The 26931-nt window shown below is 37.9% G+C and overlaps 1 pseudogene; it reads right to left on the bottom strand.

Annotated features, from left to right (window-relative positions):
• Nucleotides 1-309: 309 nt before the first annotated feature.
• Nucleotides 310-19992, bottom strand: LOC119065129 (polymerase delta-interacting protein 3-like; annotated as a pseudogene).
• Nucleotides 19993-26931: the final 6939 nt, after the last annotated feature.

The following is a 26931-nucleotide window of genomic DNA, read 5'->3' as shown; positions in this document are numbered from 1 at the left end:
AAAAGGGGAGGCATACACCTTACCCCTGGAGAAAGCAGCGCCTTTCAAACAGCCCCCCTCCTGCTCCCCTCCTCCAGCCACTATATTCCATGGAGCCACAAGATATCTATGCAGGAAATTTAGGACACCATTTCTAGATAAGAAATCAGTTTGGAACTGAGGTCAGGAAGAGAGACACTATAAGCAACACAAGCCTACTTTGGTGAAAAGATGTAGAGAGAAGAAACACGTTATAAGGAATGTTAATGTACAATGAGCACAGAGTACAGCACATCAGAGAAAGGAGGTCCTGTCTGGCAAGGAAGCTCTCTACCCCATGTTTGGGGGCCTCCAGTTCGATGGCCCATTGGTCACCAGCTTTGTTTTGGAAAGCAAAGAGTCACCCTTCTCTGGCCCTGCTTCTGGCGGTGTCACTCCCATACTCAAATTGATTTTGAATTCTGTGAGCTGTATAGTCACAGGGGCCCCTGAGGACTGAAGAGTGCCTTCAGGGTGGTGTCAGGGTCCTCTTTGACAGTAGGGTTGGACGAGACAGCAGAGTTCACCCTGCAAGAGAGCTCCCTGTACTTTTTCACTTTGGGACTGTCACTCAGCCATAGCAGGATGGGCTGGTCTGAGGTGATAACATCCCCATTCATGTGAAGCTTGCACTTCATTGGTTGTCAGTCCAGACACCAATTGTTATATTTCTTATATGCAGTGATGGCATCATCCTTCTTCACAAAGACCACTTCTGCAAGCCCAAGAGGGACTAGCTGAGCCTGCTTCAGGGCTCCACATATGCAGAAAAGTTCAAAAATGTCCTCGGTGACTCTTGGGTGCAGATTATTCACAGTCATCTCAGTGCCTTCCAAAGAGCTGAAGATAGATTCAGTAGGAAGCAGCTCTTTGGCGGAATCCTCCTTGTTCACTAGTGTCTAGAACATGTTGATGAAGGCTTTTGTTGAACTGAGGAGTGGAGAGCAGAAGTTGTATATGCATTATTCTAAACCACTTTGGTGGGAGAGGGGTCTTAGACATGGAAAGCTTGGAACTGCTCAGCCTGGCCATGTGGTAGAGAAAGCCACCTGAGTCTATGAATTTCATCTTATTCAGAACGGGAGCTCCAATGCCATTGCCTTTGTCCAGGTCATATAAATTCTGTTTGGCCTGGTGATTATTGACAATGCTAATCCTTATTCCAGCAGGATGGACATGAGATGGTGTCGTGGTCTTCTGCTGTGGAACCTGGTTAGTTTTAGTGAGCTTCAGAGCTGGGGTCACTGTCCCAATGGGGGTGCTCATGAAGGCATCAGGAGAACTCTGCTTCAAGCTGAGCTTCTCTCAGGCATCAGCTACCTGGTGGGGATTCTGGGACACAGTGCTCTGCTGCTTGTGGGAGTTCAGCATCTCTCTGGTATCTTACACTTTCCCTTTGATCTGGACAGGACCATCTTTCTGCAAATGCTTTTCATAGCTTTAGCTGGGCATCTGAGAGGCCAACCTTCTGCCAGGCGTCAAACCTCTACTGGAAGATGGTTGTATTGCTGGCTTGCTGAGGAGCCTCTGCTGGCTACCAACATGAGATCCAATGTCTCCAACTCCTGATCTGATGTCAAGCTACCAGCCCATTTACATTTTTTCTACCTATGGCTGAGGCCAACTCAACCCCACCTCTTTACTGTCCATGGCCTCTTCACTGTGCCTCTCCCAGCCTCCAGCCCCACATCACCCCATTGCTGCAGCCCCGTGCTTCTGGATGAGCTTGTCCAAGGAGATGTCTACCCTCTTGCTCCACAAAGCAGCTTAATAGCCCACTCCCCCTTTTAATGGCTGAATAACATTCCATTGTATGTATGTACCACATTTCGTTTACGTATTCATCCCTTGAAGGACATTTGGGTTGCTTTCATCTTTTAAGTATTGTGAAAATGCTGCTGTGAACATGGTGTACAAATATCTGTTTGAGACCCTGCTTTCAACTTTGTTGGGTATATACCCAGAAGTAGCATTGATGAATGATACAGTAATTCTCCTTTTAATTTTTTGAGGAATGACCACACTGTTTTCCACATCAGCTGCATCATTTTCCATACACAAGGGTCCAATTTCTCCACATCCTCACCAATAATGTTATTTTCTGGGTTCATTTTTCTTTTTTGGATAGCAGCTATTCTAATGAGTGTGAGATAGTATCTCATTATGGTTTTGATTTGCATTTCTCTAGTGATTAGGGATGAAAAAATATTTTCATGTACTTCTTGGCCACTTATGTTTCTTCTTTGGAGACATATCTGTTCAAGCTCTTTGTTCATTTTTTTAAATTACCTGTTTTGTTTCTTTTGCTCTTGAATTATAGGAATTCTCTACATATTTGGGCTATAAACTTTTATCAGAAATATGATTTGCAAATATTTTCTCTCATCCCATGGGTTTTTTTTCACTCTGCTGTGACATTTGATGCAAAGAAGTTTATTCTTCTGATGTAGTCCAATTTATCTATTTTTTGTTTTGTTCGCTAGTGGTTTTGGTTTTATAGCCAAGAAATCTCTTCCAAATTGTATTTTTTCATTTTCAACATGAATAAACAAAGAACATAATGTCCCAACTGTGCAAAGTCTTCCAGACAATAGCAAGGAGGAACTACTTTTAAGCTGCTTCTATGAGGCTTGAGTAATCCTGATATCAAAATAAGATAAGAACACTATGAAAAAGAAAAAATATGTCTATTTCACTTACTATTATCAGTACAAAAATATATTTGCAAATAAAATCCAATAGTGTCTATACCAGTTAATACACTAGAGCCAATATGGGTTTATCCCTGAACATAAAAAAGGTTTAATATGATAAAAATCCACAAATACAGTTAACGCCTTAATATACTGAAGGAGAAAATTTTATGTACTTGAGCTAAAAAAATTCAGAGGAAACACTTGATAATATACCCAATCATTATTCAAAGCCCTTTGTAAATTAGAAATAGAAGAGAACTTCTTTAACCTGATAAACAGTGAGTGCAATGGTGTCCCATATAACATGCAAAACAAAAGAACCACAGTAACATTTAAAAAGATAAATGCTCAAAAAAAGGACAAATATTCAGCCTCGTGCCTTAGTAGTACATAATTCCTGAGAACAGCAAACTTTAGTAATAAAGTCATCCCAAGTAATTATTCTTTGGGGAAAAAGAAAAACAATCCCAGAGTTATAACTTTCCTTTATCAGCCTCTGTGTTTTAACTTGCTTTCCTTACATACAGAAAGTAGAATACCCTTTTCTTTGGATAAATTTAACCAACAGATCATATCAAAATAAAAAATCCTTTGTACTCTCTATCTCATTGCTTTGTTTTTTGGTTTTTTTTTTTAAAGAATTTTATTTATTTACCTTTAGAGGGGAAGGGAAGGAGAGAGGGAGAGAAATATCATTGTATGGTTGCTTCTGGTGCACCCCTTGCTGGGAACTGGCCCCTGCTGGGAACTGGCCTGCAACCCACGAATGTGCCCTGACTGGGAATCGAACCACGATCGTCTGGTTCGCAGGCCCGCACTCAATCCACTGAGCTACACCAGCCAGGGCTTCATTGCTTTGTTTTTAAGTGTGTATTTTTAATTAAAATATATGGTTTCCAAGATAAAAATTAAAAATTGCAAAGATAAGTATTATTATAATATTTAATGACTTCCTTTCATTAGGTTAAAATACCAACATATATTTTAATGTTTTTTATTTTATTTTATTTTTTTTGTTCAACTACAGTTGTCCCTATATTTCCCCCACCACTCTTCCTACCCCACCCCACCCCCACCTTCCAACCTCAATCCTACCCTCCTTTGGCTTTGTCCATGGGTCCTTTATACATGTTCCTTGATGACCTTTATTTTTAACAATACATAGATGCAAAAATTTTTAAATTATTTTAAAAATTACTTTAAAACTATTAAAAGAAAAGCCAGTGAATAACTGACTTATCATTCAGGAGGATGGCAACTTGAAAGCAGGGACATGGATGGGAGGGCCTGGATGCTTATACAAAGAACCTGGCATTTGCTTGGGATAGTGTTTTCATAGCAGCATATTGGAGTTAAAATTAAGGAATTAACCAAAAAAATAAAGACCAAGCTGGGAGTGATGACCACCAGATATGAACCATAAATAATGATTAATCTATTTTCATGCATCTGAGGTCAAAGGAAATAAAAACTTCTGACTATAATGTCATGAAGAATACAGTGGGAGATGATGGAGGTATTTTTCTCTTATTTTTAAGAACTGCAAGACTTGAGACTAATATCATGTCAATGGAGAAGAGGCAGTAATAGAATGAGATTATAGAGAAGGAAAATAACCAAAGAAACAGGTCACACTGACTGGCAGGGCTGGAGCCAGAGCATGGGGAGAAGCCTTTCAAGGGAAGGGAGTTCCTCTCCTTCCTATCAAGAAAGAGAAAGAGACAAGGCAGATGTGGAAAGCTGTGCTGCTGTATTCGTTTATTAATATATTCTTCCTTCTGGAAAAAACTCCTTTTTAATAAACTTCACATCCAAAGTGTTGTAAGTGTGATAAGATAAATGCGTGCCATGAAACTACATCTTCAGTCTGAAACACCCTAGGGATAAAATAGTTTTCAATAATCACTGCCAAATAACAAGTGCAAAGAAGTAAACACCTTCTTACTCACTGAGATGAATTAGGGATTTCTACTTGATAGACGTATTTTCTCTTTAAAGTGAGAAGCAAGGTCATCTTTTGAGTGAGAGGGGCGATGACTTGGTAGGGAGCGTGGGAAGAGCTGTGAATGCTTGAAATGGCTGTCTGTTTGATAGTGGTTAAAACTCTGGCTCAGCACCAAACACACTTAAGTCGAGGTCCCAACTCCCAGAGGATACTGTGAATATGTTATGTTTATAAGCTCCTTACTGTAATTTTCCTTCTTCCCCCTTTCCTACCTCTTTCTTGTTCTTTTTCTCCTTCCCCAATTCCAGTACACAAATATCTCCATACAGACTGTGTTTAATCTGGCTTTTGTAATATTTTGATCAAGGGTAGCTGGTGAGTAGGGAACTAGGATTGCTTAGGCTTGGCCCTTGTGCCCACCCTGGATCATCTGCAATGGCCAGTGGTGTGGTGTCTGTCAGAAGGTACTACCTCCCATTTAAAGGAGTTTCTCAGAAGAAGAAAAGATACCATTCTGGGAAGGCAAAATAATTTATTACATATAATAAAATTCTACCTGATTTTCACCAGCAACATTCAGCAACTCTGATGTAGGTGGACTTTGCATTGGTGCAAACTTATTTCTTTAAGAAAGATGTGACAGAAAAAGAAAATAGGCCAAGACAGTGATAATATTGGCAAAACAGAGGATGAAGAGATGCTGGATGTACTTTAAGGTGCACATGAAAGGAGGTGAAGAGAGGAGGGAGGACTGGAAGAGAACAAAAGAGCAAAGAAAAATTTATTGGGAAAATAAATGTGTTGAAGTTAAAACAGTTGGAGGTTGAGGTCAGAGAATTAGAAGACTTTAACATTTCAAGAATGAATAATATATGGGGTGGTGAGTTTTAGTATCTGGCCATGAAATTAGTTTACTAACATGGGGTAAATACAGTGAAAAAGAGGTTAATAAAGAGTTGTAAGCTTTGGGTGGGTCATTCATGTAGACACTGGTGTCTGCCAAGTTACAACAAGTCAGGGGTTAAAGGGGGACATTAAACCAGATGCTAAAGTCCTCAGTGAATGAGAGGATGTTTACTGCTTTGCACTTGTTATTTGGCAGTGATTATTGAAAACTATTTTATCCCTAGGGTGTTTCAGACTGTGGATGTAGTTTCTTGGCACATACTTATCTTAACATCATACTTGTAACACTTTGGATATGGAGTTTATTAAAAAGAATTTTTTCCAGAAGGAATAATGTATTAACAAATATATTTAATATAAGGCTTATATTGTAGGTATATTGGGTACTGTAAGAATTATCAAAGTTACCTTCTCTGACCTTAAAATAGCTTATAATTTGATGTGAAAATTAGGCTGACACATACAAAACCATGAGAGAATAACAGCCTAGTATAGGGTATAAGTTGCAAAGAGAGTAAAGGTGTTCCACAGGTGTTTGGAGAAAAGATACACCAATTTTGTTAGGCTCTCATATGAACTTTTTAATGAGAAGGAGAGATGTAGACTGCTTTTGGAGCTCCTTTATTTGTATGCCTCCAAAATGTACATATATATGTATAAAATTTTTTATCAAAAATGAAAATATGTTGTCCCACAACAGGATACCTGTTTATTCTTTATTTTCTACTGCAATGTTCATGAATTGTCTATAGTGTTTTAAGTTTTCTAACTCCAGGTGAGGCAGGAGACAGCATAGGAAGAACTCTGAAACTGTGCTGCTATCACTGGCCAGAAGCTAGCATCTTGGTTGCCAGGATACGCCTTTTAGCACTTGGGTTGGGTAAATAGTAAATCAAGGCAGGGAGGAGAAAGGGAGACATGTCTTACCAGCAGTCCTGGGTTGATAATATTGCCAGGTGTTACAACACCACAGGAAACACCACGCTAACACGGAGGAAGGCAGTCCTTGAAGTTCTACATATCCTTTCCACTATCTGGGAAAGAATGCCTTTGAAACTGTGCTTTCATCCCAAGGCATGAAAGGTGGGAGAGGGTCCATAGTGCCCAAAGGAAGAAGCCTATGAAACCAGTTTGATTAATTGCCTACCTCTAGTCACTACCTGTTTTATGAGGGAGTCTCTAATGCTTAAACAAAAAGCCCATAAAAAACTTTGGGTAAATGTCTCAACTTTAATTAATTGCTTCCTGTCACACACCTGTTTTTCCAACAAGATGAACAAATGGAGTCTGGAGCAAAATAAGAATTTGGGTTAACAAACCCCAACACATATCTAAGTTTGGGTAGTCACATCCTCCCTCCCACCCCGGGGAAAGCTGGCACTACCTTTGCCTGTCAATCAATATGTACCTTCTTCACCTCATCCTACCAACTAGTAAATCCTCAAAACAAAGGACTCCCTCTCTTGACTCTCTCTGGCCACTGGACCTCAGGCCACGCAGGCACTTGCCACCTTAGCCTTAGGCAGCCCTTACTTTTGCCTCCTGGACCTATGCCTTTCACTCTCACCCCCACCTTAGCTAGGCCCATTCTCTTTCATGGAAATGGATCACTAATAAACCCTGATTGCATGCTAATAGATTTGCTGGTCTGCAATTCTTTACATGCATGCAAGAAGAACCAGGTCTTTCCTGTTAACACAGGGAAATTCCTAATATCATTACTTCATCCTTTCTTTCTTCAAAGTACCTGCCCTCTCATTTGGAAATTTTAAAAAGACATTACTCAGTTTAAAATAACTCACCGAAACAATTTGAATTTAACGAAATAATTTTTCCTTTGGTTTCTTCCCAGAGTTTTCATAATTGAAAGATTATTTTTTCCCCAGTGATCTGAGTGAAAGACTGTAGTCTCTTTTTAGTATGAAGAAAATAAAATGTTTTTTTCCATAGGGTTGTAAAAACTGAACTATGTAATTTATCAAAATTATGCCATTTTTTTTGGGGAGTGTCCATGATGTGACCCAGCCAAAATGTCTCTTTATGTCCTAACTCTTGCCAGTGTACGCAACAGTAGTGCCCTTTGCCAACTAGAAAATTCTCAAGTCAGGAAAATAAAAGGTGTCTTTCTTACTGCAATGAAGCCATAGTATTTACAAAGTATATTTACTATCACAATACCTCAAGTCTTGTATTAGGAAAAGTTAAGAAAACTTACAAACTAACGATTTCCATAAATCTTTCAAGAAATCCAAAGGAAAAAATGATGGTTTTACTATTCTTGTTTTAGTTCTATCTCAGTAGTGTGGTCCAGAAACCTTGGCCTAAAATTAAGGGCAGATAGAAGATTAAAGACAAAAATATAAAAAGAAATGATCACTTTATATAAAATCATATTTAAAAAATTAAATGTCCTGAAAGCATATAATAATAGCTGTCAATAGGTTTACCTTTGGATACAAATTTGTTTCTATATATGGCACTTGGGAATCTCCATGTAATTTAGAATTGTATTTCAACTTCCTTTTTCAATTTACTGTATCGCTGATTGGAAAATGCTATAAAACATGCATGATCTATAATACCTATGAATGCTAGCCCTTCCATAGAAAAGTAAACTGTTAATTAAGTACTGCTTCCAAATGAAATGTGATTGGCAGAGAGAATTTGCAAGAGGAGAGGATTTCCCGAGGCTGGAGAAGTGGGAGGGTGAACAGGTATGTGCCTCCCACGTGCCCTCTCCAGCATTACCAAGAGAAGAGAGTAGGTGGGGGGTAAGACAATGAGAAAATGCAAGGCTCTGAGAATGTCTGCTTTGCTCCCCACACCCAGAAATTCCCAAACAACAGCCATTTAGCCATGCTGGCTCTTCTTCAAGTATAGCTGGGTTGAGGATTCAGGTGAGTGGGGATGACTGTGTTGTTATCAGTTATGGATTTTGATGTTTTCTGGCAGCAGGTGTTTTCTTCAGGTTCATGGAGAACAGGAGGTAGTGGGCCAGCTACTCTGCCCAGGAATGAGGTGAGAGTTGAAGGCTGAGAAGGTTAGTGCAGGCATACCACAGCTGGTTTCTTGTCTTGTTTCTCTAGTTCAGAGATCTAAAGTGAGTCAGCTTTGGACAGATGGTGCCTGTCCCTTGGCCCAGAGCCTAACCATAGAGATCTGTTGCAAGGATAGATGATCATTGTGAATGCATTTTACAAAAGTTGCTCTGTTAATCAAATACTCAGCTTCTGCTGACCAAGTTCCCAGTGATGAGCTGTGGTCGCTGATGGAGGCTGGACTTCGCTGAAATATATAGCCTTCCCAGCAAGGCTAATTATTTGACACCTCATCAAATTGATAATGTTAAACCATTCCTTCAATATTTACTTAGAGGGCAGGCTGACAGCTGACTAAAGAGAGAGGAGTGAAAAGGAAGATTATGGGTGGCAGCCAGAATTCAGCTGTCTCTTGTTATCTAAGTTATACTTGCAAACCTCCCTCACCAAAACAAAGTCAACCAAAGTCAACAGGAATCATGCTTTTTGGAAAGCAAATTAGGAATTAGCTATTATTCCTCACTTACACCACTTAAGGAGGGCTATAATAAAGGATTTTCCTCCTTACTTTCAAAGATATCACAATGGGAGACCACTGAACAATTTCAAACTCAGTCCCATAAAAATTGTAGTACCTGAAAATTCATTTTTGGAACTGCCTTTACTGACTCTAGATTTACATGTGATGAGTTGTGAGGCAACTATATCACGTTCTTGTGACCAAATATCTGGGATGGCATCTTGGCTCTGCCACTGTGTAAACAGGAGAAAATGACTTAATCTCTTCATTCCTCAGTTTCCTGATTGGTAATATAAGTGTAAGAATAATAGTACTGTAAAGATATTATGAACATTAAAGGAGCTATACATATATTATACTAATATATGTATAGCTCTCTGAATCCTGCCTGTCACACAGTAAATACTAATAGTTGTTAGCTGTCATTCTTTTCCTCTGATACGTTAGTAAAATATTGGCATGGCCATCAGAAACAGGTAGTAATTAGTTTAGCCTTCATATGTTCCTCTAATTTGTGACGAAAATCGACCAGTTCTGTGAGCAGTTCATCATCACCAAGCCCTTATTATATGAAATGTTAAAGGGACTTACCTAAGAAAAAGGAAGATAAAAAAGGTGAACAGTGAAAGGACAGCAAACTCACAGTTATTAACAACCACACCTAAAACAAAAAGAAACTAAGAGGACAGCTAGATCAGGAGCAGAACCATAGAAATGAAGATCGCATGGAGGGTTAGCAACAGGGGAGTGGAAAAAGGAGAAGGGGGGAGAAGGTACAGAAAATAAGTAGCATAGATGGTAGGTAGAAAATAGATAGGGGGGAGGGCAAGAATAGTAGGGGAAATATAGAATCTAAAGAACTTGAGACATGTGGTCATAAACTAAAAGGGGGGAATGGTGGGGGAGGGTGTGTGCAGGGTGGAGGGGAATGAATGGGGGAATAGAACAACTGTAATGGCATAATCAATAAAATATATTTAAAAAAAGAAACAGGTAGTAAAATGAGCCTTTAAACTAGATCTTCAGGGTATAATATCAAAGATTCTAACCTCAAATAATTCTCCTAACAGACTGCTTGGAATCTCATCTATAAATTTACTTCTTCAGGTCCTAAGGGAGACATGAACTATACAACCACAAGTTGCTGTCCACAATTTTTCATCTTTTTATCTCCACCAAAATACCTTCTTGTTCATTTTTCCCTACGTAGATAAAGAACTCTGTAGTTTGTTCCCAACTTGCAGTCCAAACCCATTTTTATCTTGGCATTAAATTATGTGTATTTCTCCTCCTGGAACAATAAAGCTCTGGAGTGGTCCTGGTCCTTTATCAGTACCTAGCACAGAGTTGAGGATATAGTAAATGAACATTAACTTAAGTCTCCAATGAAACTGATTGAACTTTTGAGTTCTCATAATCTCCGAGCCTCCCAACCCTTTCTTTCTTTTTATTTTATTTTATTTATTTTTTAACTTTTATTTAGTTATTTTTCAAGTACAGTTTTCTGTTTATTTCTCCCATCCCAGCCCACCCCTTTCCCATGCACCCCACCTCCCTCCCATTTTCACCCCCCTTAGTTATTGTCCTTGTATCCTTTATATTTGTTCCTCTAAATCCCTCCCATTTTTTCGCCTTAAATTCCCTCCCCTCTTCCCTCTGGTGACTGTCTCCCTGTTCTCTATTTCAGTGTATTTGTTTTTATTTTCCTTGCTTGTCTGTTTTGTTGTTTAGCTTCCTGTTAAAGGTGAGATCATATGGTATTTGTCTTTTAACCCCTGGCCTATTTCACTCAACATAATGCTTTCCAGTTCTATCCATGTTGTTACAAAGGGTAGTGGCTCCTTCTTTCTCTCTGCTGCATAGAATTCCATTGTGTATATGTACTACAATTTTTTGATCCATTCATTTACTGATGGGCACCTAGGTTGCTTCCAGCTCTTGACTATTGTAAATTGTGCTGCTATGAACATTGTGGTGCATAGGTTCTTTGAAATTGATGTTTTGGGGTTCTTAGGATATAATCCTAGCAGTGGAATTGCTGGGCTAAAAGGCAGGTTCATTTTTAGTTTTCTGAGAAAATGCCATACTGTTTTGTATAGTGGGTGTACCAGTCTGCAATCCCACCAACAGTGAACTAAGGACCCCTTTTCCCACAACCTCTCCAACATTCGTTGTTCGTTGCTTTGTTTATGATAGCCATCTGACTGGTGTAAAGCGGAATCTCATTGTGGTTTTAATTTGCATCTCTCTGATAGCTAGCAATATTGAACATTTCTTCATGTGTCTCTGGATCTTCTGTATGTCCTCCTTGAAGAAGTGTCTGTTCAAGTCCTTTTCCAATTTTTTAATTGGGTTGGTTGTCTTCTTAGAGTGGAGTTGTGAAAATTCTTTGTATATTTTGGAGATTAATTAACACAAACAAATGGAAACATATTCCTTGTTCATGGATTGGAAGAATTAACATCATCAAAATGTCCATACTACCCAAAGCAATATACACATTCAATGCAATACCTATTAAAGTACCAATGGCATATTTCACAGACATAGAACAAACACTTCAAAAATTTATATGGAACCATAAACGACCCTAAATAGCAGCTGCACTTTTGAGAAAGAAGAACAAAGTAGGAGGAATCACAATACCTGATATCAAACTGTATTACTAAGCCACTGTAATCAAAACAGCCTGGTACTGGCATAAAAACAGGCACATAGACCAATGAAAGAAAACAGGGAGCCCAGAAATAAACCCAAGTCTTTATGGTTAATTAATATTCAACAAAGAGGGCAGCAACATCCAATGGAGTAAAAACAGCTTCTTCAACAAATGGTGTTGGGAGAGCTGGACAGCTATGTGCAAAAAAAATGAAACTTGAGCACCAACTTACACCATACACCAAAATAAATTCAAGGTGGATAAAAGACTTAAATATAAGCCTTGAAACCATTAAAGTCCTAGAGGAGAACATTGGCAAGAAAATCTCAGATATTCCACGCAGCAACATTTTTATAGATATGTCCCCTAGAGCAAGGAATATAAAGGAAAGAATAAACAAATGGTATCTCATCAAAATAAAATGCTTCTGCATGGCTAAAGAAAACAGTATTAAATTAAAAAGACAACCAACTGTATGGGAAAACTTATTTGCCAATGATACCTCAAACAAAGTTTTAATCTCCAAAATATATAAAGAATTTTCACAACTCCACTCTAAGAAGACAAATAACCCAATTAAAAATTGGGCAAAGGACTTGAACAGACATCTCTCCAAGGAGGACATACAGAGGATCCAGAGTCTCATGAAAATATGCTCAATATTGCTAGCTATCAGAGAGTTTCAAATTAAAACCACAAAGAGATACGACTTCACACCAGTCAGAATGGCCATCATGAACAAAGCAACAAAGAACAAGTGTTGGAGAGGATGTGGAGAAAAGGAAACTCTTGTGCAGTGTTGGTGGGATTGCAGACTGGTACATCCACTATGGAAAACAGTATGGAATTTTCTCAGAAAATTAAAAATGGACCTGCCTTTTCACCCAGCAATTCCACTGCTAGGATTATATCCTAAGAACCCTGAAACACCAATCCAACAGAACTTATGCAGCCCAATGTTCATAGCAGCACAATTTATAATAGCTAAATGTTGGAAGCAATCTAGGTGCCCATCAGTAAATAAGTGGATCCAAAAACTATGGTATATTTACACAATGGAATTCTATGCAGCAGAAAGAAGGAGCTCCTACCCTTTGCAACAGCACGGATGGAACTGGAAAGCATTATGCTGAGTGAGATAAGCCAGGTGGTGAAAGACAAATATCATATGATCTCACCTTTAACTGGAACCTAAACAATAAAACAAACAAGCAAGCAAAATATAACCAAAGACCCTGAAATGGAGAACAGGCCGACAGTGACCAGAGGGGAGAGGGGAGTGAATTTCAGGGGAAAGGGGGAAGGGTTTGCAGGAATAAGTATGAAGGACACATGGACAAAAACTAAGGGGGGTGGAAATGGTAGGGAGTACTTGGGGGCATGGGCTGGGATGGGAGTAAAAGACAGAAAAGTGTAGTTGAACAACAATTAAAATAAATTTTTTTTAAAAGAAAAGAAACTATTAGCACTCTTAATTTCTTCTCTCTTCAGTGTTCTGCTATATCCAATGCTGGCTCTCAGAAATGATTTACTTTTCTGTTTCTTGCTCTAAAGTCTTAGGACTTTGCCAGCAAAAGAAAAATCCCACAGTGTGTAGGTGAGTAACATGCCATTTATGACATGAATTCAACTCTGAATTTCAACTCTGAAAGTTTATGAATTTCATACTCTGTTCTTTTTTGGAGATCCTGTTACTGCTCCTAGTCACTTCCCTGTTTTTCCCCTTAATGGATATTCCAAAATATTCGCAAGTCTCATTCTTTTGTACATTTCACTTCTTAATTGGTATCATTTTCTCATCTCTGTCCCCTCAAATCTTTTGTCCCCAAACTCTTGAATCTTCTACTTCTTCCAAGATCTTAATCAGTCAATTATATATCCTTTCTTTGATTTCAATATGCCCCTTTCCATTGCCTTTTTTTAAAGATTAGAAAACTTTAGTGTTAATATTATAAAAGCATTCCTTGTGATCCTACCTTCACTAAATATCTTGAACTAGTAATCCACACTTTTCTTTTCAACTTCTTTAGTTCCTATTCACCTCTCAATCGCTATTCTCTGGCTTCTATTAATATCTCTTTAAAAAATGGCTCTCACCGTAGTGTTTTGATTTCAGGTTGCCAAATCCAAAGACTTCATTTCTTACCACACTTGATCTGCCATTGAGCACTACAACCTGATGGCCTTTCTCTTTTTGACATTCTCTTCTCCCTGATACTCCAGTGACACACTCTCCTAGAATACCTCCTGACTTTCTGGTCTATATGTTTCATTGATTTACCCTTCTCCTTCCATTCATAGATATTGGTGTTCCTTATCATTTTTCTTGGACTTCTCAATTTTTGTTGTGTGTGATTTTATCCAGTTCCAGAGTTCCATCTACTGCCTAACTCTCAATGCCCAAAGAAGTACTCGTTTTTGACTTTTTTTCTGAGTTATTGACCTACCTTTCCAATAGCATTCTAGCTCTCTCAGTGTGGATGTCTATTGGGCATCTCAAAGTCAGCATGATCCAGACCAAAGTCTTCTCATGCCTTCTGAATCTGTTCTTTTTTATGGTTTCTTATATGATAAATGTTAATTTTCCTCAATTGCTCAAAATAGAGACTGAAGATATTCAGTTATTATCTCATCCTCACCCACTATACATGTAATTCACCATTAGTTTTCTTGAATTTGAGTTTTAAACATACGCCCTTGTTTTAGGCTGCTATCATCTTTTACTCAAATTATCACTTCAGCCTCTTGTATTTTCCCTCTGACTTGGGAACTGTCACCTCCAATTTGTTCACCACAATGCATTCAATATCCAAGTTTCTTCACTTACTAAATAGATTAAAAATATATTCTTTAATACCACTCTTCTGTTACTAAACCTGTAGTGTCCCACTGTATACCATTGGCTCTAGCCTACTTTACCATACACTTCTCTTAAGATTTCCATTTATACCTTTAGGCTACATAGGAGTATTGGTAATGAATTGGTTTTTGCCATGCTTTTCCATGCTTATATACTAGTTTTTTCACCCTTACATATCTTTGTCCATTTTCTTCAGAATTTCAAAAATATTGAACTATAGTAGAAATAATAAGTTAAAGAAATTATCCTTCCAGTCTCACTTCAATTATTTTCTGCATGAAATATTTAAAACCTCTGCCAAAAGGCATAGCCAGTCCCTGTTTTTAATCATACATTTTTATTAATAGTTATCTCTTAATGCTAGCTTAATTGCATTATAATTATGTTTGCCTATCAGGCTCTTTCAACTCTGTGTCTTCATTTCTAAACATGGAAAATAGTTGGGATTTGAATACTGGTTGAATATATGAAAATGTAAGTTAGGAGTTGAATAATTCCCCTTGATCGTTATAGATGCTGAGTTTATATTTACCTCTGTCACTAAGAAAAAGACCCTGAGGAAACTGACTCATATGACAACTAATGCTTATTGAAGGTGACGGGAAGGAAGAATGGGGCTGGGAAGATTCCAAAATAGGGCAGACACTAAAAAACTGCAGTACAGAGAAGGATCCTGGTCTACAAACACATAATGTATGATCACTGTGCTGAGGGCTCATAGAAGAAGAACTATGGGGAAAAAGTACAGTCAGAGAGGTTGGGGGAAATCACCTGAAACAAACTTTCCCAGCTAGTCAGTTCTGGTGTGAGGTTTGTACACTGGTTCTGAATAAAGTCATCTTTTGGAACAAACCCTTTGGCACTGGAAAATTCATAATGTGTAATATTTTCTGGAAGTTTGAAGAAGCATTTATATATAATACTTTGTTTCTTTCCACCAAAAATATTGGTGATTAGCACAAAGGTAAATTTGGAAGAAATTAGAGCCAAAAATCTAATTAGTAATGTAGGAATACCCGCTATTTCTACCTTTAAAAGAATTTATGTATTTTAGTTCTTCTCTCCTTTGTCCTTACTACTTCTTTTCTCTATTTCTCTTAAAGTATTAAGAATATGTTACCACATAAAGTTTTCTATGTACCTTGAAGCTTTAGGATACCGCTCTGTTCCCTGCAGGGACAGAACATATATTTGTTGTTCAAATCATTAGCTGAAGAAGAGCTGGCATGTTTTTATGGGTTAAAAATTAAGTAGAAACTCCACAGTAAAAGTGAAGCAGAATTCTCTACCTACCTCTAGAGGCTGGCTAAGCAATTTAGTGTTTAACAAAAATTTTACCTCTTTCTTAATGTATGAAACATCTTTTTTTTTAGGAAAAGTGCTTCACAAAATATTATTTGTGTATTGCTTCTAAATTGTACTGTGCTATATATTTGTTAGAATAACAGAAAAATTGAAATAAATGGACTTGCCATTTTAACTCTCTATCTGCATAAAAAGATTGCCAATACTTCGGTGGATAACCTTGAGATTATAGTTAGTTTACTAGATATTTGCACATTCAAATGTACATAGCAAATGATTAACATGTATGCATATTTTGTAATCTTTTTTACTCATATAAAGATTTTTAAAAGTTAGTAAGCATGAATCATGGAGATGTTTTAAAACATACTTGTAAATTTGTTGATAGTCTTATCCCATCTAAATTTGGAGTTTAATTCTTTTACCCCTTGAATATGGCTGCCATAGTGACTAGATTCTAACAAATAATAGAACATGGCAGAGTGATGCTATTTTATTCTGAGGCTAGGTTATAAAAGGTGACTTTTTGGAAAATGCACTTACTTTAGGAGCCATGACAAGTGAAAAGACTGGCTACCTGAAGCAGTCATGCTGGAGAAACCATGCAGAGTTAGAGAGAAAGAGAGAGAGAGAGAGAGAGAGAGAGAGAGAGAGAGAGAGAATGAATCACCAGACTCCTGATAAGTTCAGTCCCCAACATTTAAGCTACCAAAGCTGATGTAGGAGAGCAGAGAAGCAGTTCTTGCTAAAACCTGCATAAATTTTTCTAGATAAATGTCATTGGTGTCTTAAGACATTAAGTTTGGGGTTGTTTTGTTACATATCAATAGGAACACACCTACTAAATCTCTGTGAATAACTATATAGTGCTTTAATATTATAGGCATATTTCATTTAATCCGTTGTTGGACATTTAGGGTTTTTTTTTTTTTCAGATTTTAGTTGTTATAAAATTGTTGAATAACCTTAAACATACATGCCAGTGCAGTCACACAATTATTATTTTAAGTTGAATTCTTAGGAATTCTAGGTGGTACCCAGGAGTGTGTCATGGTTGTGGTTTTGTCACAAAGATTCCAAATTATGATGATAATCCTTTTTAATCTTAGCCAGTCTAAGGCAGAAAATAGTATTAATATATATGTATATAATTGTAATGAGTTATTTATCTGGCAAATAAACATGATATAGTGGTATTATAATTGTATCGTGGAGATGGCGGTTACTCCGTCATATTTCTAAATTTAGAGCATCCTTTCGTCCCAGACTGAGTGAATTCTAGAATCCCTTAAGGGATTTTCTCAAAGTACAGATAGTTGTAATTTTCTGACTTCTCTCTACAGCCTTCCTCTCCTGCTAGTCTTATGGTTGACAGCCATCTCTGTCATGGGACTGCCTCCAATGTCTATCTGAGGCAAACTGGAAGGAGTTTAGGTCTGTCTGCAGGGAGTATGACCGAAAAATCTTTACATTTTTTATATTATAAGGAAAATAAAATATAATGCATTGGGGAACATTTTAATCACTGAATTTGAATGAAACTTTTAACTTATAAAGAAATATTTTCCATATTTTTGTTGACAAAGTTTATCTTGCTCCCACAGATATAACTTCTTTTGTAAGTATGTACCAGGATTTATGCTTGAAATGATTGCACACAATTTCCTAATAAAGTTTTGGTGATAATTCTCTTTCAATTCTTGTAGATTGTCGTCAACTACAAACTTCATGGGTACTGGGAATATCGGGGGAGACATTTGGTTAAGTATATGATTGCTTAACCACTATGCTGTACACCTAAAACTAATACGGAATAATATTGAATGCAAAGTATAATTGAAAAAAATTAAAAATTAAACAAATATTTGTACAGGCAAATAATTAAATTCTAAACATTATATGCATAAAAGTTTCTATATTTCAACAGTGCAGATTACATTTTAAAGTGAACATTTGCCTTTTATTTCATTGAAAAGTGTAGTGTTTGTCAATGTACTAGGTTGGCAGTGAATGAGGTTAGCAAAGTACTAGGTAAAAGCACTTTGAGGGGTAGCTGAGCCACAAAAACATTGGGCTCACAGCTCGGAGATTCCCCCTCTCCCACCCCCAGGATCTCTCTGTCTTGCCTTTACGGCCCTGTCTCATACTCTTGGCTGCTGAAGTCGAAGTGAACATTGATGTGCGGGCAGTAGTGTCTCCTTGGCAATGCACAGTAGGTTGCAGCAGAACAGCAAATGCTAGGCCTCGACCACTCTCATCTTACTTTCATCTGTGGGAACTGCTTTGTTGCTATTCTCTCCTATTCTGTTTGTTTTCTGATTTACTGTTTATTTAACATTTTACTTCCTATTTAGTTTTCTGTCAGGAAAACTCACTACAACTTCTCTCATCCTTCATCTTTATACTAGGCCTAACTCAAATTTTACCTACCAACATGATTGTCACTGTCTGAGGTGAAAGGTGTTAGGCTCAAACTTTCTCTTGCTGTTTCATGGGCTGAGAACAACCATTACTCCCCAGTGTGTGTCTGTGTGTGTGTGTGTGTGTGTGTGTGTGTGTGTGTGTGTGTGTGTGTGTGTATGTGTCCAGAAGGCACTTAGCCATGTAATATGAAAAATATAGACATTTCTTGAAGATACAAGTAACTTTGTACATAGGACAATGATACCTCAGTCCCCTTCAGAGTAGGCACCTTGGGACCTTACACAGTTCTCCCAATTACCATCAGCTGCCCCACTGTATTTCCCTGAATCTCATAGATGGTCTGAAATCTCTTCCTCTTCAAAAGTGATTTTAGTTTTGGAAAAAGCCAGCAGTTACAGGGTACCAAATCTTGGCTATAGGGGGGCTGAGTCACCTAGGTAATTTGATGTCTTGCCAAAAAACTGCACGAGACATGATGCATGAGTAAAGTGTATTGTTGTGATAAAGCTGCCAATCATCAGTTTCCCATAGTTGTGGCCTTCTGAATCATCCAAATGGTTTCTGCAGAGGAATGTTCAAGCTTAATGCAAAAATCAATGCAGATTTGTTGCTCTACTCACTCTGTCATTTTGAATGCAACAGCCACACAGTACACATGCTCACTCAATGGCATCTACCACCTCCGTTGACTAGTACAGTGAAGTTGTCATTGTTCACACATGTGCATTTCAGTCCACTCTCCTTGCCTGCCAGGTTACATCAATAGTGCATAAATGGTTCTAGTTATATTAACAATGGCTGAAATTTTTCCAGACAGACTATATATATATATATATATTTGCAGCACTTCTGTGAACAATTTTCTGGACATGTCCTATTGGAAAGCTTTGTGTTGGTATCAATTTGCTAATGTTTTCCTGTTAATTTAATGTCAATTTTTACAAGTAGCTTTTAGCTTTATTTTCCATTTTGTGGTACTCATGGTATCAGCTATGTTATCACCTAGCTAACCAACTAATCATGTTGGTTTCATGCAAATTGAGTGCTTTTCATCTTTTTTAATGTTCTGGAAAATAAATAGGATGGGGATGATCTAGTTGTTGAAGGTATTTTATTTTATTTTTTTACTTTTTGTTAATGATTCATTATAGAAGAAGTGAGGAAAGACTCCATTTCATAATTCTAGATGCAAAGAGATGAAATAATTATCCAAATGACCCTTATGTGGGCTACATTTCCTTTGTTTATATTCCTTTTCATTTCACAGAGCATTCTTCATTATATATGTACTAAAAGACAGCTTAAAATTTCTAAGTTGAAATACTCCATCTATAAACTGTTATTAATACAAAAACATTTACTGAGCCCTTGGGGACTTTGAGCTGGAGAGCATTTCCCTCCACAACTCAAGTGAACTTGGCTTCACAACTACATTTACTGGCTTCATAGGGCAAAGAGGGATTTCAGTGCTGTGCTTGCCCCATCCATTTCTCACTGCAACAGCGTCTTGCTAAGACCAATTCCAGGACTCACTTGTCTTCAGAGTAGGTGGATTCTTCTGGCAGAGAATTTTGCGGTCAAACCCTGGGCTGACAGGGTGGATCACAGGGCCCAGGTGCATGTGCTAGGCTGGGGTGTGACTATTTAGCACTCAGGCAGTGCACTCATTCACAAGGTCTTAGGTTTTGCCTTGGTCAGTCTTCTTTTGATATCATTCATTCAAATGAATTCATAAGAGAAAAGGAAGAGGCTGCTAAATTAGACACAGACTTTGCCTCGTTCATGTGTATCTGAAAAGTGTCTGGCAATTTATTTTTGTGATTGGAATTCGTATAGGTCCAGTGTAGTACTAGTTAAAGTTTTGAAATGTCTTATTTTATGAAGAGGAAAAGTGAGATAGCTAAGAGTTTTGTATATCAGCAGTGTACTTGTAGTAGAAATGAAGATGAAAATTACCTATTTCTTTTCTTTCCTAATGAACAAATGAAAAATGGCAATTAAAAAATGCTTCAAATATGAGTACAAGTGTTCGCAGTATCATTGTATGCTTAGTAACTGAGTTCTTGGGAGCAGATGAATCAAGTTCCATGTCATCGACCTCAAGACTAGAGGAACAGTGATTCTAGTGAGTCACAGCTCATATAATTATGACACTGAATGTGACAGCATTCCAGGTTCCTCTGCCTTTTAAGGGAAACAAACTAGGTCACACTTCAGTGAAAACCCAAACAATAGGGCCATTTTCAGAGACCGTCTCCCATTGATGCATATCTGCTGTGTTCAGGAGATAGAGGGTGGGTGCGTGGGTGAGGGGGCTATATGATGCCGGAAATAATTTTCTCTTGTTCTGGGCTTCTTAGTGACAAAGGTCATCATTAGCAGGTGGTGCTTAGTAATCTAGATGCTCCAGCTTATATTTGTTACCACATTAATTCACCATAAAAAAGCCAGCTTTGCACTTTTTTGTTCCTCATCAGGGGATTCTTCATTCAGGTAGTGGTATTCAGCAGCAGGTTCCACTATTTCTTCATGCTGGTGTCCCATTGGTATTGCTCCTCACAGAGTTCAACTGCAGTAGAGAAATGTGAGAAGAAAGCTCAAAGATGCTATGTTGCATGGAACATAATGCACAGTAATAAAAAATAGACCTTGATACAATACTAGCAGCAGGGAGCACAGTTATTTATCACTTCAAGGGAAAATCAAGTGAAATAGCTATAAATCATTTAAAGTATGTTTCTTCCCATCTTTCTTGAGTTTCAGTCTTTTTGGCTGGGAAACAGAAAAGACCTTTGTTATTTCCTGAGCCAGGATTTTCAGTCTTTGGTGTGCAGTGCCTACCTTGGCTTCCTTGGAAGGTACAAACCCAGGGCAGAATCGGAGAGCATTGTCCACAAACAGCAGTCAGAGTTTTTGGAGTACTGGCTTTAAATCAATTTTTTTAATTCAGATGACCTCTTTACTGAATTTTTGTCACCTATGTTATCTTAGAAAATGTGTCCTTTTCACTGAAGTCTAATTTTTCAGTAGAGTGGCATACAGTATTCTCTCATAATTTAAATAATTTTCTCTAAGTTGGCTTTTGTCCCTGGAAAGGCTGAGATAGCAGGCTACAGTGTCTGCAGGATTTCAGGACTGGCATACCATTTGCTTGTTTTGAGCCTTGAACAGTCTCTTACGGCTCTGAGGCTTATTTACTCATCTGAAAATTGGAATACAAATAATATCTACCTGTATGGTTAACCCTGTATGTTCTACCCCTACAGGTTAGCCCCCTACCTGTAGGAGAACAAGGCTAACCCCAAATGACTGTGAATCATTTAACTTTCTGGCACATAGCAATAAGTAAATGGTATTTTTATCATTATTTTGTATTTTATTCTAATTATTATATATTTGTGATTTTTATCTAATTTTTTTGATTACTCTTGTCATTTCATACTGTGTATTTTTTCCCAAAGGAACCAGTCCATGAGTTTATGTACTTATTCTACTGTGTTTTGTAATTTACTGTTAATTTTAAAATTTAATTCTTAGTTATTTCTTTTCTTTACCTACCTATAACTCTCAAAGTTTACTTCTTTGTTTATTTTATATTCACTGTGTTTAAAAACCATTATTAAGATCAAGAAGAGGGCAGTGAGGTAGGTGGGAGTGGAGCCCAGTTCTGCCTGTGCCCAGCTGGAACACCTAGCTGATCTTCTGAGGAACGGAGTGAACAACCAACAGAATCCCCACTTATATGAAGTTTGGTGGCAAAAAATTGCAGAAGACATTGAAAATTGGTCACTGAGAAGGTTGTGCTGGGATGGTAAGGTCACTGGGATCTGTGTGGGGACCAGGGCTGCTGTGGCTTCAGCTGGTGCAGAGCTGCAGCCCCAGCTCAGCATGGTGCCTGCTTCAGCATATGGGGAAGAGAGTTAGAGCACCCTCCCCTATCAGAGCAGGGAGAGCAGCCCAGAACCAAGAGGGACCTGGATGCTGGAAGTCATTGGGGGTAATAGAGACAAAGTGGGAGACACACAGAGGCAGTACACATCTGCTGGGACTTGGATGTGAGGACCACAGAAAGTGGGGTGCTGGGGGACACCTGGAGAAGGGAGGAGTTGGGCCATATGGACCCTGACTCAGATAGTCTCTGGACTGGTTGGAAAGTTGAGCTGCGTGAAAAGCCGTGCACTTGTAAAGAACTGCAGGCAGCTGTTTTGTAAGGAACTTCCCAGCAGAGGCTGGTGCACCCCAAGTTTCATTTGTGTGCACCCAGAGTGAGTGGCTGAGCAAAGCCATGCACCCCCTTGTCTTGCACTGTGTGCCCAGAGACAGTCATTGAGCAGAAACCTGCACCCCCCACTTGTCTTGGGCTCTGCACCGGAGATTGACTCATGTTGTGAGCAGCTGAGTGGCTGATTTGAGCCTGGCAGCTCATGGAGGACCTGGGCCGGAGACTGGAAAACTGTAAATATTGTGATCCAGACCTGGTCCCCATCCTCTCAAAACCACGGGAATGGAGAAAAGCAAAGCCTAGCCCCTCTCTTCCTGTGGCATCTAGGAAGACCAGCAGAACTCACCGAAAAGGTTTATCGTCAGTGGGAGGCTCAGTAGAGTCTTTTATTTTTTCTTATTAGATCCTATCTCTTTTTTCTCCTTTTTTTTTCCTTTCCCCAAATGAGACAGTAAGATGTAGAGTTACAAAGGGTCCAGAGACAGATTGAAAGGCGGAGAACAAGACTAACCCCAAAAATCTGAGACAAATGTCACTTTTTTCCCATGGAGCTGCTATTTTATTATGTGTATTATTATTATCTTTTCATTATTTTTACCATTTTTATTTTACTAGTATTTAAAAAATTTTCTTATGTTTAGTTTTCCTCATTTTATTTGTGTTTAATTGTATTGTTTAACTGGTTTTCTTTATTCTCTCTTTATTGTATTTTAACTTTCCTTTTTTCATTTCACCCATGTTACAATAACACATGATTTTTGATCAGGTACTTTCTATTTTGGTTATCCAAATCATATATTTCTTGTCATATTATTGTTGTTTCAGTACTATTGTAAATAATTGTTGTTCCATACAATTGTACATACTACACAACAACACTCCCTGATCTTAGCCCACTTCACTTCAATGCTGAGCATTATTATTATTGTGGTTAACTCTATTCTTTCTAACACTGTGCCTACTTTCTATCCTTTACTCTCACTATAATCTCATTATGTAACCTCCCACAAGTGCTCTGTGTTATGGATTCAGCTCACAATCATCCTTGCCTCTAACCAGAATCTTATCTCTTTCCCATCTTTTATAAAAAGTGTCTAGTTGGGGGAAATATTACAGTTATCAAAAGAATCTCCATTCTCTTCTCTACTTGCTGGTATTTTAAATCCCATAAAATACTCTCTTGCTATCTTAATCCATTTTGCCTACCCCTTGCCACTGATCACATACAAGAATAAGTGGGAGCTGTGAACATCAGTATACCTGCTGGAAGAGAAAAACCACCAACAAAGGAACCACCAAGAGGTAAAAACCCAAGTACAACAAGAGAGCCCCCACACACAGAAGGGCAAACCTAGAGTGTCTAGAAAAGGAGATCAAAGAGACGACATCACTGAATGTCATAGAATTCCTAACATAGCAGTTCACCCTACAAAGACAGCTAACAAAGAAAACATCAGAAAGCACAGAAACAAAGAGTCAACTAAAATGGAGAGACAAAAAAAGGACATGCAATCAAAAGAATGGAAGACTCCCCACTAAAACAGCTAAACGAAATGGAAGTAATCAAACTATCAGAAAAAGAATTCAAAATAATGATTATAAAGATGTTCAAGCAGCCCTGGCTAGTGAAGCTCAGTGGATTGAGCATGGGCCTGTGAACTAAGGGATTGTGGTTCAATACCCAGTCAGGGCACATATCTGGGTTGCAGGCCAGTTCCCAACAGGGGACACATGAGAAGCAACCATACATGATATTTCTCTCTCTCTTTCCCTTCCCCTCTAAAGATAAATAAATAAAATCTTTAAAAAAAAAGAAAAAAGTTAAAAAAGAAAAAATGCTCCAGTAACTTATAGACAACTACAAGTAACTGAGGGAGAACTATATCAGCATGAAAAAGAAAAGATAAATTATAAACAAAAACCAGGAAGAGATGAACAATAAAATCTCACAAATGAATTGGAATTACAAGCAATCTGGATGAAGTAGAGGATCAAACCAGCAAGCTGGAGGACAAGGAAGAACAATACATCCAGAAGGAGCAAGAAAAGAAAGAGACTCAAAAAGAATGAAGAGGTGGTAAGAGAGCTGTAAGACAATGTGAAACATAATAATATCTGTGTAATAGGGATACCTGAAGGAGAAGAACAGCAAGGGATATAAAATCTGTTTGAAGAAGTAATAATGGAAAACTTCCCTAATTTGATGAGAGAAAAAGTCACACAAATCCAGGAAACACAGAGTCCCAATCAAGAGGAACCCAGAGAGGACCACTTCAAGACACATCATCATTAAAATGGCAAACTTCCAAGACAAAGAGAGAATCTTAAAGGCAGCAAGGGAGAAAAATGAAGTAACATACAAGGGATTCTTGATAAGGCAGCAGCTGACTTCTCAATGGAAATGCTCCAAGCCAGAAGAAATGGCAAGAAATATTCCAAGCAATGAAAACCAGAGGCCTGCAACCAAGGCTACTTTACCCAGCAAGGCTCTCAATTAAGATGGAAGGCTAAATAAGGAACTTCCCAAACAAAAGAAGTCTAAAAGAACATACCTTCACCAAACCAAGTCTGCAAGAGATGTTTAAAAGACTGCTTTAAAAAAAGAAAGGAAAACAGTGTGAGAGAGAGAGGTCCTCTGCACAGGTATGAAAAATGGCAATGAATAAGTACCTATCATAATAACTTTAAATGTAAACATTAAATGCTTCAATCAAAAGACATAGAATAGTTGAATGGATAAGAAAGCATGACCCACACATATGCTGCCTACAAGAAACCCATCTCAGGACAAAAGATCAACACTAGAAACAAATTTTCCAAGCAAATGGACAAGAAAAAAAGCCGGGGTAGCAATTCTCATATTAGACAAAATAGACTTCAAAAAAAGGGCCGTAAAGAGAGAGATCCAAAAGGTCACTTCATAATACTCAAGGGAAGAATCCATCAAGAAGACATAAACATTGTAAATACATATGCACCCAACATAGGAGCACTCAAATACATAAAATCTTGGTGGACTTCAAGAAAGAGATTGACAGCAACACAGTTATAGTTGGGGATTTCAACACCCCACTGTCAAAAATGGATTGATCTTCCAAACAAAATATCAACAAAGTTATTGCAGCATTGAACAATGTCCTAAATCAAAGGAACTTAACTGATATATAGAGAGCCTCTCATCCCCCCAAAGCAAAATACACATTCTTTTCAAATGCACATGGAACATTTTCAAAGACAGACCACATGATAAGACACTAAACAAGCTTCAACAAATTCAAGAAAATTGAAATGTTATCAAACATTTTCTCTGACCACAAGGGACTGAAACTAGAAACCAACCTCAAGGAAAAAAACTCAAAAACACTTTAACTCATGGAGATTGAATACCATACTGTTAAACAATGAATGGGTCAAAAATGAGATCAAGGAAGAGATCAAATAGTTTCTGGAAACAAATGAAAATAAACTCACAACAACCCAAAGCTTATGGGACATAGCAGAGGCAGTCCTGATAGGGAAGTTCATAGTGATACAGGTCTACCTAAAAAAGATAGAAACATTTCAAATAAACAACTTAACCCTATGCCTACAAGAACTTCAGGAAAACAACAAAGACAGCCAAGAGCAAGTAGAAGAAAGGAAATAACCAAGATCAGACCAGAATTAAATGACACAGAGACTAAAAGCACAATTCTAAGAATCAATAAATCCAGGAGCTGGTTCTTTGAAAAGGTAAACAAAGCCAATAAGCCTTTAAGCAGACTCATCGAGAAAAAAAGAGACAGGACCCAAATAAACACAATCAGAAATGAAAAAGGAGAGATTGAAGCTGATACCACAGAAATACAAAGGATTGTAAGAAATTACTATGAAGAACTGTATGCCAAGAAATTTGAAAACCTAGGTGAAATGGAAAAAATTTCTAGAAAAATATAATCTTCTAAAACTGAATGAAGAAGAAGCAGAAAGCCAGAATAAACCAATAACAGCAGATGAAATTGAAGCACTAATAGAAAAACTTGCATCACACAAAAGCCCTGGGCCAGATGGTTTCACAGGAGAATTCTACAAAGCATTTAAAGAAGACCCCTATTCTTCACAGACTATTCCAAAAAATCCAAAATGATGGAAGACTCCCAAACTCTTTTTATGAAGCCAGAATCACCCTAATCCCAAAACTAGATAAAGACACAACAAAGAAAGAAAACTTCAGGCCAATATCACTTATGAACATAGTTGCTAAAATCCTCAACAACATATTGGCAAACCACATCCAATAATACATTAAAAAGATCATACACCATGACCAAGTAGGATTCATCCCAGGAATGCGAAGAT

This window comes from Artibeus jamaicensis, unplaced genomic scaffold, assembly GCF_021234435.1.
Source record: "Artibeus jamaicensis isolate MK-2021 breed Jamaican fruit bat unplaced genomic scaffold, CSHL_Jam_final contig_402, whole genome shotgun sequence".
In the NCBI taxonomy this organism is placed as follows: domain Eukaryota; kingdom Metazoa; phylum Chordata; class Mammalia; order Chiroptera; family Phyllostomidae; genus Artibeus; species Artibeus jamaicensis.
The sequence above is the reverse complement of the archived record's forward strand: the minus strand, read 5'-3'. Positions and strand labels throughout refer to the sequence as shown.